Raw genomic sequence first — 7,363 nt, 5'->3', positions numbered from 1 at the left:
ATCCCATATAAAGTAATTTACTGATATGGATGGATGTACATCTGCTAGTTAGCTATTTGTTGTCTGTATGTCATAGATCTTTTGTTTCTCTATTTCTTTATTATTGCATTTTAAAAAATAGTTGATTTTTTGTTATGTGCCATTTTGAGTCCTTCTTTCCTTTTCTGTAGATGCCTTAATTATATTTTTACTGGTTACTTGGAGATTAAATTTAGCATCTACCTACTTACAAGAACCTTGTTTGAATATCAGCTCCTATAGTCTACAAACAACCCCCCTTTTATCCATTATGTGTCCATTTACATAGATTTATAATTATTGTTTTTTGCATTTGCCTTTTAAACCACATAGGGAAAGAAAGAGGCATTACAAACCAAAAATTAAAAAATACTGCCTTTTATATTAACCTATGAATTTACATTTGCCAGTGTTCTTTATTTCATCTGATGGCTTCTAGTTCTGGCTAGTGTCCTTTCTTCTCAGCCTGAAGGATTCCCATCAGTACTCCCTCTAGCACTACATAAAGATCAGGTCTATGGTTAATTAAGTTTCTCAGCATTTGTTTATCTGAAAATGTCTTTAATTTCTCTGTGATGAATTGAAGGCATGGACCCCAGAAAATCATGTTCTTAAAGCTAATTTATTCCTATATGTATAAACTTATTGTTATTGGGAAATTTTATTCTTTTTTTAATGCATTTTATTGAGATATATTGACAAACCAGAAAATCATCCAAAGTGTTGAGTTAGTGGTTCTTGGTATCATCATATAGTTGTGCATTCATTTCCACAATCAATTTTTGAACATTTTCATTACTCCAAAAAAAAAAGAATGAAAACTAAAATAAAAAAGAACACCCAAAACTTCCCATACCCCCTATCCCCCCATTATTTATTTATTTATTGTCTGTATTTTCTTACTCATCTGTCCATTAATGGATAAAGGGAGTGTCCCTTCCTTTTGCTCTAGCTATCACCTCAGTTCTTTGTTACACATTTAACTGTAAAAGTCCTCAAAGAACTGTCTGCATACATTGGCTCTAATTCAGTTCATCCCATTGTCCCTTAAACCCAGGCCAGTTAGGCTTTACCTTCCTAATTCCAATGAAACTGCTGTTGTAAAGCTCCCAGTGACCTCTGTGCAGTTCAATGCTGTGGTCCAGTCTCAGGCCTCTCCCTGTGCCTCCCTGATTCCACAGCGCACTCTCTCCTTAACACTCCCTGTTCACTGGCTTCCAGGCACCATACTCTCGCTTCCCCTCTACCTCCTTAGTCACCTCTGTGTCCCTTTGCAGTTGGCTCCACTATCTGTGACCTCTGCATGTGGGAGGGCCCCAGAGCTCAGTCCTTGATCCTCTTCTCTCCTCCTTATATACACACATCCTTGGTGTTGTCATGCAGTCTGAAGGCTTTAAATGCTTTCAGATACCCACAACTCTGCAATTGCTATCTCAGCTCACAGCTCCACCTCAGAGCTCCAAAATCCCATTCACCATCTCCACCTGGCTTTCTAAGGGACAATTCCATCTTAACATTTCCAAAGCTGGACTCCTGACCTTCCTGCCCAAAAGCACCCACCTGCATTCTTCCCATCTCTGTTCATGGCAAATCCATCCTTCAGTCAAGGCAAAAGCCTTACACTCATCCTGCAGTGACTTTTACATCCCCCATCAAAACTGTTAGCCAGGTGTTGAACCCTTGTCACTATCACTACTGCAACCAGTCTGTCCCTGACCTTCCATAATATCTTGTTGAATTACTGTAATACTCTTCTAACTACTCTCCCTTCTATTTTTGCCTGGCCCCTCTCCCCAGAAAGTCTGCTTTCAACAGAGCTGCCTGAGTGTCTCATTTAAAAACTTTGTTCAGATTCCCTTTTCTGCTGAGGCTCCTCCAGTGGCTTACATCTCAGTCAGTGACCCCCAAGGTCCTGCCCAGTTGGGCACCACAGCATCTCTCTGACCTTCTCCCATCACCCTCCTGTCTCCACCTCCATTCCCAGTACAGGGCCTCCTCGCTGCTTAGCACACACTCCAGACCTGCCTCCATGCTCAGCCTTTGCACCTGCGGTTCCTCTCCCTGGAATGTTCTAGACCCAGATGTAGTTGCTCACTGTCCTCACCTCCTTTAAATCTGTACAAGTGTCACCTTCTCAGTAAGTAAAGACTGCTTAACCCGCAGCTTCTTCCTTACACTCCTCAGCTTTATTTTTCTCCTTCAAAATGCAATAAGATTGCATGTTGCATAATGTGATTCATTTATTTACTAAGTGTCTTCCCTTCCTAGAATGAAAGCTACAGGGCCTTTTTGTTTGTTTCCTTTTCCTTTTGTTTGTTTCCTTTCATGGCTGCTTCTCTATCATTTAGAACAATACCTGGGACATTGTAAGTATTCCAGAAGTACATGTTGAGTGAATGAATGCATCTCACTCTTGTTATTTCAAGCATCAAAATTTCCACTTAAAACTTAACTGTGCAGCCCTAACATGCCCTTAAGTTTCCCGTACTTTGTCCTTCTACATCAAACTCCACCCCAAGCTGACATTAAAGACACCTTCTCACTAATGTGGAATCAAATGTCATCTTCTCCAGGTACCCTTTTCCCATCCTCCATTCTTTTCTGAAAGTCCTTTCACTTGGCTTTTCTACCTTATGCTAGAATTAATTTGTATATATCTAATCCTTCCTAAAAATTTTTCATTTGCCAGAGAGCATATCAAGCCTTGTATTCTGTAGTTTTTTTCATCCTACACAATACCGAGTACAGCCTCCTTTAAAAAGATTTGTGAGAAGATTAAAAACTCCCGGTGGGGAGGGCAGCAGCGTTTAATGTGTGTCGGAAGCCCTAGGACCCGGCTGGATGCGGAGCGGGGCAGCTGGCAGCATCTCCGCCTCATGATCTACCCAGGCCCAGGGTCCCCGCGGGGCCCGGAGCGCCATGGCTGGGAGGCGGCGGCGCCTGGGAGCTGGTTCTGTGCGGAGCCCGCGGTCGGCGGCGGCGTCTCCTGCCTCCAGCACCTGCCCGGCGGGGACCCGGCGACGGCGAGGTGCCCCTGGACCTGCTGCGCGGGGAGCCCGGGCTGCCCTTGGCGCTGCTGGCGGAGGACCCCGGTCACCCCCTGGCGCTGGATCCTGCCTCGGTGACGGGAACTAGGACTTCAGCCCGGCCGGGGCGGGCTCCTCGCTAGCGAGGGGGAGAGCGGCGGCCGCGGCAGCTTCTCATCGCTGCACCCGCAGTAGCAGCAGCCGCCGCTGGTCAGGGCGAACTCCGGGGCTGCGGGGCTGCGGGAGGGGGACCAGGGAAGGGGAAGGCAGGTGGCCCGGCCCAGCTATGAGGTGGTGGTGGTGGAGCTCGGCCCGGAGGAGGTTCGCTGGTTCCACAAGCAGGAGAAGAAGACCTGGAAGCCCTTCATCGGCTACGACTTGCTCCGCGGCGAGCTCGCCTTCTGCACCCTGCAGCAGGCCAAGGGGGTTCAGTTCCAGGCCTAGGACCCAGGCGGCAACAATGTGTGCAGCCCGGCCTCCAGCTACATGGGAGGATGAGGATGACCGCGCCTGAGGCTTCTGCCTGGCAGGAAGGAGCCCGAGGTGGTGGAGCTGGTGAATATGGGACACGTGCATGGGGGCCTACTCTAGGAGGTGGCTATCTCCCAAGGAGAGTGCTACCCGGTGTACTGGAACCAAGCTGATAAAATACCAGTGATGCCTGGGCGGTGGTTTACTGATGGTACTTGGCAGCCTCTAGAAGAAGAAGAAAGTAACTTAATTGAGCGTGCACATCTCGGCTGTTTTAGGGGTCAGCAAATGCAGGAAAATTTTGATATCGAAGTTTCAAAATCCATGCATGGAAAAGATGCTATTCATAGTTTAAAGTGGAGTGGAAGCCAAGTGAACTGGCACAGTGTGGGTGAAGTATATCTTTACAGTGATGCAACATCTAAAATTGTTAAGAACAGTTACCCAAAAGCTGGCATTTTCTAACGCATCAAGTAGTGGGATGAGACTTCATAGAGGTTATGTAGAGGAAGCCACATTAGAAGACGAGCCATCACAGACTACCTATACTGTATTTGTTGTGCATGTCATTGGGCAGAAAATGGACCAGGGAAGGACAATCAAAATTCAGCCATGATGAGAGAGGCTGCAAGGAAGATTTAGGAAAAGCATTTTTTTAACCATGCAACACATGTTGAATTTCTGCCTGAGCCGCAATCAAGACTTGTTCTTGATGGAGATGCTGTTGATTCTATTACTCCTGACAAAGTATGAGGTTTAAGGGATAGGTTGAACATCAGCGCAATGGATGTAATGTGTTACACTAGTACACTATATAGGGATGAACTAGTTAAAGGCATTGAGTAAGAGCTGAATCGATTATATTTCCTTTTCTCAGTACCCAGACTTTGAAGACAAAGGGGGTAAAGTCTCAATAGCATCACATTCCTTGGGATATGTAATCCCTTATGACATCATGACTATCTGGAATCCAGTTTGACTCTATGAACAGTTACTGCAGAAGGAAGAATAGTTGCCTGATGAACAATGGATGAGTTATAAAGAATGACATCTTCTTGATGAACTCTGTATAACAAAACAAAGGCTGAGAGAAATAGAAGAACACCTGCCTTAAAACTTAAGGCAGAGAATTTCTTCTGTATAGGATCCCCACTAGCTTTTGTTCTTGGCATTGCATGGCATCTCCCCAGGAAACACTGGAATTCAAGGCCATATTTTGCCTAGAGAGGTTTGTAACTAGTTACTAAATGTTTTTCATCCAACAGATCTAGTGGCTTATAGATTAGAACCATTAATACTGTAACACTGAAGCAACATTTCACCTGTTCAGATCTACTAGTTCAATATTTCAGATCCTCTACCTTATGAGCATATGAAGCCAAGCTTTCTCAATCCAGCAAAAGAACCTACCTCAGTTTTAGAAAATGAAGGCATTCCAACCATACCAAGACCAGAGACCTCACGAGTCTTATCTCACTGACACTTTGGGGTATCTACAACAAACACAGGCAAAGCAAGCATATAATGAGCAGCTGGCATTGGAAAGGGACTCAAAGGAATGTTGTTCTCAAGATACAGATGTTCATCTTCACCACACCCATCTGAGATATCAAAAGACCCAATAGAAGATGAGAAGTAGCCAGTTGTCTCACATCCTACTACCACTGTGGCAACACAGACCCTTCCACACAGCAGTTCTGGCTTCCTTGATTCTGCATTGGAATTGAATCACAGGATTGATTTTGAATCAAGAGGAGGTCTTGTGGAGAGCCACTATTGGTCAGCTGTCACATCATATACAGCCTATTGGTCGTCCTTGGATGTTGCCTTCTTTCTTTTGATTTTCATATACAAACATGAGCACAGTAATGATGCCAAACCCAATTTAGATCCAGTCTGAACAAAAATCAGTAATGGCCCAAACTATTTTTTGTTGTTGTTGTTGTTGTTGTTAAAACATTGAGATTTCAGGTTTAAGTATATTTTGGTTTGGTTAGGGCAAGAAATACCTGAGTTTAAAAGCATTTTATTACGGTTGCTGCAAAGGAGAGGCTAGGCCTCCCTATGTTTGTGCCTGAGAGTCTCCTCCTGAATGCCTCTTTGTTGCTCAGATGTGGCCCTCTCTCTCTGGCTAAGCCAACTTGAAAGGTGAAATCACTGCCCTCCCCCCTACGTGGGATCGGACACCCAGGGGAGTGAATCTCCCTGGCAACGTGGAATATGACTCCCGGGGAGGAATGTAGACCTGGTATCGTGGGACGGAGAACATCTTCTTGACCAAAAGGGGGATGTGAAAGGAAATGAAATAAGCTTCAGTGGCAGAGAGATTCCAAAACGAGCCGAGAAGTCACTCTGGAGGGCACTCTTACGCACACTTTAGACAACCCTTTTTAGGTTCTAAAGAATTGGGGTAGCTGGTGGTGGATACCTGAAACTATCAAACTACAACCAAGAACCCATGAATCTCGAAGACAGTTGTATAAAAATGTAGCTTATGAGGGGTGACAATGGGATTGGGAAAGCCATAAGGACCACACTCCACTTTGTCTAGTTTATGGATGGATGAGTAGAAAAATAGGGGAAGGAAACAAACAGACAAAGGTACCCAGTGTTCTTTTTTACTTCAATTGCTCTTTTTCACTCTAATTATTATTCTTGTTATTTTTGTGTGTGTGCTAATGAAGGTGTCAGGGATTGATTTAGGTGATGAATGTACAACTATGTAATGGTACTGTAAACAATCGAAAGTACGATTTGTTTTGTATGACTGCGTGGTATGTGAATATATCTCAATAAAATGATGATTAAAAAAATAAAAGCATTTTATTAAAAAAAAAGACTTTTTTTTCATTACTAAAGAAGTTATTTGCAGTTTTCATCATTTTTATTATGAATCTGACAGAAGCCCTTGTACAGCATCAAGCAAGAAAGACCTAGAAGAGGGGAAAGTTTGGGTGAACTGCATGTAAACGTTATAAAGCATGATCTAATTTCTTCTGAATATAGAGGCATTTCAATGAGTTCAATCTAATGTATTGATCAAAATATGTTATAAATGTAAAATGGTCAAGGTCCAGGGTATTCTATGTAAAGATCATGAGATGATATCTTTATTTTAGTTTCTATGAAAAGTCCATCTCCACAATTCCATTGAAAGCAGTTTAACTGATTTAAAATGCTTTCAATTTAGCCTATTTATAAAAACTAATGATAAAAAAGAAACTATTTGAACTACTGTATTTAAAAAATATTACCACTGACTAATTGCTGTATTTCATTAGATGAAACATTATACTTTTTTTTACTGTTTTCTTTAAGCCTAATTTAGGAAACATATTTATTTTCTGTTGTGTTATGACCTTTTTTTTCCCTCAGAACTCCATGTTTTTACTCTTCAGATGAATATGCAGACACTGGGATACTTTCAATATATTTTTATTAAAAAATGATGATTTCACACAAATAATACCAGTTCAGTTATTTTGAAAGAAAAAAAAAGAACTTTTTATTACATCATATGTACCTCAGAGAAAACTGAAGTGTTCTAAACTTAATATGGAGTACTCCATTATGGGTACATTTCATTAACTTTATTGAAAAATTAGTAAACTTCTTTGGAGTATGGAGTATGACAACTATTTTAAATGAATAAACATTTGTGTGCCAATCAACATAAATGAAGGGATGGAGTGCCACTAACAAATTTTAAAGTGTTTAGGGAAATGTAATTGAGGCCTATAAGGCACAATACATCAGGAGGGGTTTCCCTCAGCTGTACTTGTTTCCAAGGTGCTATTCATCTAAGGAACTCAAAGGGCTTTAAAAAGTATTTGTTCAACAATATATGT

At 42.3% G+C, this 7,363-nt stretch overlaps 1 pseudogene; it reads left to right on the top strand.

The window, feature by feature from the left end:
* Positions 1–2,858: 2,858 nt before the first annotated feature.
* On the top strand, positions 2,859–5,415 carry LOC119525643 (annotated as a pseudogene).
* Positions 5,416–7,363: the final 1,948 nt, after the last annotated feature.

Source organism: Choloepus didactylus (assembly GCF_015220235.1).
Source record: "Choloepus didactylus isolate mChoDid1 chromosome 25 unlocalized genomic scaffold, mChoDid1.pri SUPER_25_unloc2, whole genome shotgun sequence".
Lineage (NCBI taxonomy): Eukaryota > Metazoa > Chordata > Mammalia > Pilosa > Megalonychidae > Choloepus > Choloepus didactylus.
This window is presented reverse-complemented; position numbering and strand designations above follow the sequence as displayed.